This window comes from Apodemus sylvaticus, chromosome 16 (genome assembly GCF_947179515.1).
Source record: "Apodemus sylvaticus chromosome 16, mApoSyl1.1, whole genome shotgun sequence".
NCBI classification, from domain to species: Eukaryota; Metazoa; Chordata; class Mammalia; order Rodentia; family Muridae; genus Apodemus; species Apodemus sylvaticus.
The window spans coordinates 21,592,389-21,601,140 of NC_067487.1; the positions used below are offsets into that span (position 1 = coordinate 21,592,389).

The 8,752-nt window shown below is 40.4% G+C and overlaps 1 pseudogene; it reads right to left on the reverse strand.

Annotated features, from left to right (window-relative positions):
* Positions 1 to 1,740: 1,740 nt before the first annotated feature.
* LOC127667104 (valine--tRNA ligase-like) lies at positions 1,741 to 7,545 on the reverse strand (annotated as a pseudogene).
* Between the last annotated feature and the right edge of the window lie 1,207 nt (positions 7,546 to 8,752).

Genomic DNA, 8,752 nt, shown 5'->3' on the forward strand with positions numbered 1-8,752 from the left:
CAAACTGTTGATGTTGTTTATGTCCTAGGTTGTATTTAGAGGATCAGCCTAGGCATCTTCAGGAGGAGAATAGAAACAAAAGAAGAAAAATGTAGCACGTCCTGATATTTAAGAACTTTCACAGCCTCTTCATATAGTGAGCTTTCAGGCTTGCGAATGAAACAATGGATCTAGTGCAAGCTTCAAGACCACGAAGATGACTGTCTGGCATTGCAGAGGCTGGTAGTACATTGAGTTTAAAATTATTTAATGGAGTGTTAAAATAATTTTATTATTTGTCAGATCCAAATCAGCCTGTATTCCTAAACTTATTTTCTCTCTTTGAGAACACCCAAAATACTGTGTCTATAGCTACAAGCTCGAAATTTTATTTTATTTAAACTCACTATCAGAAGCTATCAGCATTTTAAAAACTCAGGCTCCCACTTGTTAAAATAAAATATCTGTCATAATAAGATAACCACTATAGAAGAGATTCCCAGGAAAGTTCTTGGACATGTAAGTAGGGAGAAACTGTTAGCCAAAGATAAACAATGTATGTGCATGAGAGAAGAGAAACGGGATGCTATTCTTTAGACTCAACAAATCCTTTTACTAAACATAATTGAAGGCTATTTCTGTTGCATGAATATTGCCAGTGTCTACTACTTTTCCAGTATATTGAAATCTATTCACTCGTGATCTGATCTTGAAGACAATAACTAAATAGAATACTGTATTGTCCATTCATCTAAGAATGGCTTTCTATTTGATTAACAAATAATATGTTTAGATGATGCTTTTGGAACATTTTCTGAGAGGAAACAGTTAAACAAAAAGTACTTGGGAATTAAAAATCACCACAAAGCTAAACAAATGGAAGGGGTGACACTATATATTACAAAATTGTGTAATACACAAGTAATGATAAGGTTGCATGAAGCTTATGAAGTTATCGGCTTGAGTTATAAAGAATTATATTCCAACTAAGAAAAAAAATGTGCATTTGTTCACCACCCTTAAGATGAATCTGACCCTGCAGACTTCCCAGGGACTAAACAACCATCCAAAGAATACACACTGATGGACCCGTGGCTCCAGCTGCATATGTAGCAGAAGATTGCCTTATCTGGCATTAAAGGGAAGGGCGGCCCTTGGTCTTGTGAAGGCTTGATACTCCAGTGTAGTGGAATTCTAGAGGGGTGGGTAGGTGGGGGAACATCTTCATGGAGGCAGGAGGAGCTGGAGTTAGATGGGGAATTTTCAGAGAGGAAACTGGGAAAGGCCATAACATTTGAAATGTAAATAAACAAAATAACCAATAAAAAATAAAAGACCAATCTAATTTTCTCATCATAGGTTCTTAAATTTGATGTGATAATAACACATGGGTGAAATTGACAGGAATGTTAAATTAGTTCATAAATATAATTTTGTACTTGATTCTCACCATACACAGATTTATTATATACTTGTATATATATATATATATGCTGATATATATTCATATATACAACTTATATTTTATAAAACTATGCCTATTGAATCAATATGTTTTATATAATTAATAATAGAATCAATTCATCAATATTTAAAATTGTAAAATGTATTAACTGGAAATAATTTTAGAATATTTATCAAAAGCTCTTCAAATTTGAACTTTCTGCCTCATGTTTTGGCTCAACAACTGTGAACTGATTCAGTTTTCTTTTCTGGATCAAAACATCTCGAGTAAATCCCAGAACAAATACATTAGAAGCTCTAGTTAGCAATCATGAGATTTTGTATCCGATATAAGAAGGTTGATTCCTCATTTCTGCCCTCTAGCTTAAGAAGAATAAAACAATTAAAAATCTATTAACTGTTTTATGGAAATGTGATAGTACTTGTAACTAATATATTTTAATGTAATTTATTTGCTATTTTATACACAATCATAGGTAGCATAGATTTTCCAAATGTAACTGTGGAACAACTCATGATGTTTCTTAGAATGTTACATCAATAACTATGAATGCACTTTGGGGAATGCAAACAGACTATTGATGTAGTCAAAAAGCTCAGTAACACAACTTCATCATTCGCAAAACTATTTATTAATTTTTAGGAGCAAAGAATTTAAAAAATTAAAGGTAGCAAAAAGGCATTAATTAAATTTCCTCTCTTACATTTGTTACCATCGCACCTTTAAAGTAACATTGGAACTTTTAAAATTTGTATCAATACTGTTTCCAAGACAAGACATGAAAGGTGAAGGACTGAGAAAAAGCCCCAAGATTTATTAGTTACTATATAAAGCTGAATCTTGATTTTCTGTAGAAATACAGAATTGGAAGAACTGCATGTCACAGGGATTGGAAATTAATCTAGTAGATAATTTTTAAACAACTTCTCTACTAGGTGGAAAATGAAACAGTCGAGAGATAAGTCAGAGATTATCTAGCTTAGGTATGTCAAGAGGAGACAGAGAAATGTTCCAGACAGAACTTAATCACAAAAGAAAGTCCAACAAAGATTTCTGTCAGAGTTCTGAAAATTATTACCCTGGAGCCCATGGAAACCAGAAATTATCCCTCTGTGTGTCTCCATTTTCACATCTAAGAGAGAAAAGTTTAAGTCTGACAGCCAAGACACTGATGAAAATTCTTTTCTTAAGATTTCTTTTCCTGAAATTGTAGTATAATATATAATATGGGCTGTAATAAATAATGAGGGTTTTTGATATGATGATTTCCTTTGAGAGTGAAATTCATTGGACAGCATAGTCTACTTAAAAGTTAGATTTCTCTGAGACAAAACTGTGCAGATGTGACAGCAGATGTGGTTATTTTTGTTTCCAAGCAGACATGCATCTTTGAAAACCATGGCATTTGGAGACTTTAACGTTAAGTTTACTGTCTTACTTTTTCCCTATGAAATAGTACTTAAGAATTATATGACTTTAGACATGTACTTTAATGAAATATTTATATATTATCTATGTTCTAAAAGGAGAATTATTTATTTTACAAAGTTTTGAGTGAAATAATGTAAGACAGTTTACATGACTTAATATATTGTTGCTAAATTTTCATTACCATTTTCTTACAGAACTAAAAGTATATGTTTATGTTTTCACTATTAATATGGACACTAACTTCTAATAAATAACTATAAACAATGCAACTTGTTTCTCTATCAGGTTTTTCCCCAATACTTTAAAAATTGATTATGTTCCTTAGATATTTGCAACATAGCAATCCTGAAAGTAAAAAAATGCTTTCTAAGAAAGTCTAGCACAGTTATGAGAGCAGCAATCTTCAATAGAATTGCTCTTTGCATGTCACAGTTCTGCCACCTCAGAGACAAAGAAATAAACCATAATCCTAAGTGAATTATCTCACTTTGCCCTCCACCTCTCTACTTGTTGTGGGACTATTCGTACACTCAGTACACCATTCTCTTTTTGTCACCCTATTTTGCATATGACTGTTTCACTGTTTCAAGATATCTTTTCCTTTTATTGGAAAGATTCTTTTGTCACAGATACTATACTGAAGACTGTTCCCCCCACCATCCTAAGAAGTTTATAAAATGTCATCATAAGACATAATGAGTAAAGTCTGAGGAACTCCACTCCCCCATTTGTGCTGCCAATGTCTTACCTTGTTTTAACATTACAACATTTTCATTACCTTTCAAATTAGTATCGTTTCAAAGAAGTGCATCTTGTTAACGAACCGATGTTATATAACCATTAAAAAATGTCTCCTTCCTTTATTAACTGAAAGTTTCATAACTTTTACTTACATTTTTTGGATTCTTAAACAGTATTCATTATCGTGGGTTTGAAAAAATGATTTTCACATTTGATTATTTATCTTAACTCTTTTTATGTATTTTTATTTTTTCTTAGATATATTCTTTTTATATAATTTTTATTTTCAATATTATTTGTTTACATTCAAAATGATTTTCCCTTTCCCGGTTCCCCCTTAACTCTTATTTTATAGGTTATATAGAACCAAACTATGCTAAAGTATTCATTACTATGAAATAAAGACTTTATTAATTCTTGTTTTTTGGGGAGGGGCAAAAATCTTATTGCTGCCATTCCTGTTGGTGGACACTGGTGGGCTGGGGATTGGAATTGGGGGGGGGGGGGTCACAGCATCTTCTGGAACAGCCTCATCCACTTTCCTGAGCTCTGCCTCTGTCTGTTGCAATTTAGCTTCATCTGCCTTCTGGACCTCAAGGGGCATCTTTGCTGAGTAGCCAGAGGCAGCAAGGCACTCCTGCAGCCACTGAGCCTATCCCTGGGCCTCACTTCACTTGGCCTGCAGCCTGCGCAACTAGCAGACTGGGTTCACTAGCCCCTGCAGCTGCAGGTGATTGGAGCAGTGGTCTGAAGCCACAGCCACAGCGCAGCCCTGTGGTGCAGGAGCACGCAGGGCCAGGAGAGCCACCACACTCCACTGACCAGAGCCTGCACATAGTCAGACACTGCGGAAACCAAGGCACCCATGGCCTCATCAGCCACTTCCAAGAAGCAGTAGGGCCTGGTCCGGCTCAGCATGTTGTAGGCATGCAGGGGGAGCACAGCTACAGTGACGCTCAGCGCTAGCTCCATAGCGGCTTCACCTTCAGGGTCCTTCCAGGAGCACTCTGAGGGCTCTCGGTAGGGGGTAATACAAAGCTAGCAGGAGCTTTGGGTATCCACCTGGGCAGCCCCTGGAATAGCTCCTCTGTGACAAAGGGCACGAAGGGTCAGAGCAGCCTCAGATCAACATCCAGGCAAGTGTAGAGGGTTTGTGGAGCACATTCTGCTGCTACCTGGTCCACGCCATTCAGCACAGGTTTTAGGCACTCCAAGTAGACGTCACAGTGAGCCTGCTGCGGATACAGCTGTCCACCAGGCTCTCTTGCCCTTCAAACTTGGAGGTTAGTGAGGGCACAAAGCCCTTCCCAAGGCTGTGCAGGGAAACCTTGGTGACATTCCAGAGTTTGTCGCAGAAATGACGGTATTGCAGGATCCTGTTCATATCCAGGTCGATGTCTCGACCTTGGGAGGTGTAGCCACAGAGTCCAAAGCGTAAGCACCAGTGCCATACTCAGGAATCCCTGCTGGAAAGTCAGTCCTCTGTCCTTCTTTGGCTTTCTCTACCTCACTGGGATCCAGGTTGCTCTTTAGTAGTTGGTCATGGAGATCCTGTAAGGAAACTCCATGGATGATATCCAGGGGGTCGATAAATTGCCAAGAGACATGTTCATCGTCCTGCCATGAGTATCACGCACGATTGCATGGAGATAGACCTCTCTGAAGAGCAATGTCCCAGTGAGCTTCAGGTGGAGCATGACCATCTGGGCCACCTAGAAAGAGGATATCATGGCCTATCTCCAGCAGGGTCCCATGGTAGAACACGCCTAGGTCTTCTGGCTGATTGGGTAAGCCAAAAATGGAGAAGGGAAAGAGACTGGAAGAGAACCAGGAGTCTAACACATCTTCATCTTGCTGAAGGCTAACCTTGTCAGGGGACACTCCAAACTCCTGTGCTGCCTTCTCTCGGGCTACTTCTTCAGTGTGTCCGCTTATCCAGTACCATCTGTCAGGGTCCTCACAGGAGGTACCACAGGGTTATGGACTGCAATAAAGGGATTCGTTGGTCCCACCACAGCTGCTAAAAGATGCACTAGTCTCAGATGTTGTCCATTCACGAATGCCCCGTCCGTTCATGGTCACACAGATCACCGAAGCACTGGCAGCCTGGGTCATCTCCCCACAGCGCATGTACCACTGAAGCCTTAACAGAGACTCCACCACATCCTTGGAGCGGTTGCAAAGTGGTACTACCATGCGGTGGTCCTTCATGCCACAGAACAGACTCTGTTCCTGCAGTGCCAACAGCACAGCCTTTCTGACGTCACCCTGGGCAGGCCCAGGAAAGGTGGAGGTACATTGACAAGGGCCCTCTTTGAGTCCATGATGCTAATGGCCTTGAGCCCACGTCATTGCCCAACCTCATAATCATTCTGGTCATGGGTCAGTGTGATCTTCACTTCCTGGCACCTGTACCAAACTACATGTCCAGAAATTCATCAAAGACGATGGGAAGGCTCCAGGACAAAAACAAGTGAAGGATACACTTTCCCTTTAAATGCTGGTATCTGGATTCTTTGGGGTGCACAGATACAGCCATCTCTCCCTATAGAGAGCCTCATTGGGGTACCATGCCACCTGGCAGGAACTTTACCTTGACCAAGGTGAAGTTCCTTTCCCAGCCTTTGAGCAATAACTCCCGTGTTAGCCATAATCCCCTCCACCTAGGGTGGAGAGCTCAAACCAAGGTGAAGTTCATTTTTTCTCCAGATCTACAAATTCCTGAATTAAGCAGGTGACCTGCCCAGCTGCCCAAGCAGTGGAGCCAACCCCCAGGAAACAGCCAGACCATCTCTTGAACATACGCTGGAATTAGGTGGAAGGGTCGTTCCTGAAACTTTAAAATTCTGAGTCCTCCATTAAACCTTAAGACTTTGAACAGCAATGTTGTCTTTGTCTTGATCTCTTTTCACCACCTTCCCATACATCCCCAGCTTCCCTTCCAGGTAACTGGGCAGTTACAGCTCCCAGCATGGTCTCAATCTAGCTTGTTGCCTCCTCTTCTCTGTCTGAACCTTAGACCTTGTAGGCAAAGGACACGGGGACTCCGATCTCCACCTTCTCCTTGTAGTCAGGCACAGAGAATAGCGTGTAGCCTGTCAGCATCTTCTTTTCCACGTCAATGTCAGAAATGGCAGAGTGTAGGGTGTAGGACCAGTTGACTAGGCGAGTGCTGTGGTAGATGAACCCTTCTTCATGAACCTAACAAAAGCCTGTCACAGTTGCTGACAAGTTAGGATCCATGGTGAAGCAGGCTCAATCCCAATCCAAGGAGCTGCCAAGTTTCTTTAATTGGTGGTAAATCCTGTCACCGCTGTTCACTTCCACACCTCACAGCCGAGGTGGTGCCATTTCAAACCCTGCTCTTTACAGAGTTTCTTTTGCACCACTACCTGGGCAGCAATGCCATCATGGTCACAGCCTGGATTCCATAGGGTGGTCTCCCCACACGTATGGTGCCATCTTGTCAGGAAATCTCTCAGGGGACAGATGTACTAGGCTCCTGTCAGCAAGATCTTGGCATCAGCAATAGTGTCTGGGTTTGGTATCTGCAGATGGGATAGATTCCTAGGTGGGGCAGTTTCTCAATAGCCTTTCCTTCTGTCTCTATTCCACTTTTTGTCCCTGCTTTATTTTATTTTATTTTATTTTATTTTATTTTATTTTATTTTATTTTATTTTATTATTATTTTTTGGCCAGGAAGAATTCTGGATTAATATTTTTGAGGTGGATGGGCGGCCCCATCCTTCAACCAGGGGACCATGCCTATCCACTGGATATGGTCTGTACAGGTTCTACTTCCCCTTTGTTGTGTATTTACACTAAAGTTCTCTCTGTTAGGTCCCGGGAACCTCTTGGGTCCCTGGCATCTGGGACTTTCTAGTGGCAACTCCACTGCTACACACCTATTTTCAAATCCCTGAACCATCTCCTCCTGTATCTGAACTGGCCCCTTTACCGCTCCCCCTTCTCTCTCCCTCTACCTCCGGAGATTTATTTTTTTCCCTTCTGAGTTGGACTGTATCATACACACTTTGGTGTGCTCTTGCTTTTTCTTGGATTTCCTAAGGTCTGTGAGTTGTACTGTGGGTATTCTGACCATTTATTTATTTATTTATTTATTTATTTATTTATTTATTTATATTACAGTACACATGTGTTCTTTTGTGACTTTTCTTTTTTGTTGTTTTTTTGCTTTGTTTCATTTACTTATTTTTTTTATTCGATATATTTTTTATTTACATTTCAAATGATTTCTCCTTTTCTGGTCCCCCACTCCCCAAAAGTCACATAAGCCCCCTTCCCGCCCCCTGTTCTCCCACTCACCCCTTCCCACTTCCCTGTTCTGGTTTTGCCTTATGCTGCTACACTGAGTCTTTCCAGAACCAGGGGCCACTCCTCCATTCTTCTTGTACCTCATTTGATGTGTGGATTATGTTTTGGGTATTTCAGGTTTCCAGGCTAATATCTACTTATTAGTGAGTGCATACCATAATTGATCTTTTGAGACTGGGTTACTTCACTTAGTATGATGTTCTCCAGCTAAATCCATTTGCCTAAGAATTTCATGAATTCATTGTTTCTAATAGCTGAATAGTACTCCATTGTGTATATATACCACATTTTTTGAATCCATTCTTCTGTTGAGGAATACCTGGGTTCTTTCCATCTTCTGGATATTATAAATAAGGCTGCTATGAACATAATGGAGCATGTGTCTTTATTGCATGCTGGGGAATCCTTTGGGTATATGCCCAGGAGAAGTATAGCAGGGTCCTCTGGAAGTGTCATGTCCAGTTTTCTGAGGAACCACTAGACTGATTTCCAAAGTGGTTGTACCATCTTACAACCCCACCAGCAGTCTGCTTTCTCCTGAGTTTTTGACCTTAGCCATTCTGACTGGTGTAAGGTGAAATTTCAGAGTTGTTTTGATTTGCATTTCCCTAATGACTAATGATGTTGAGCACTTCTTAAGGTACCTCTCGGCCATCCGAATTTCTTCAGGTGAAAATTCTTTGTTTAGATCTGAACCCCATTTTTAATAGGGTTACTTGGTTCCCTGTGGTCTAACAGGGAACCTTGAGTTCTTTGTATATATTGGATATTAGCCCTCTATCAGACATAGGGTTGGTGAA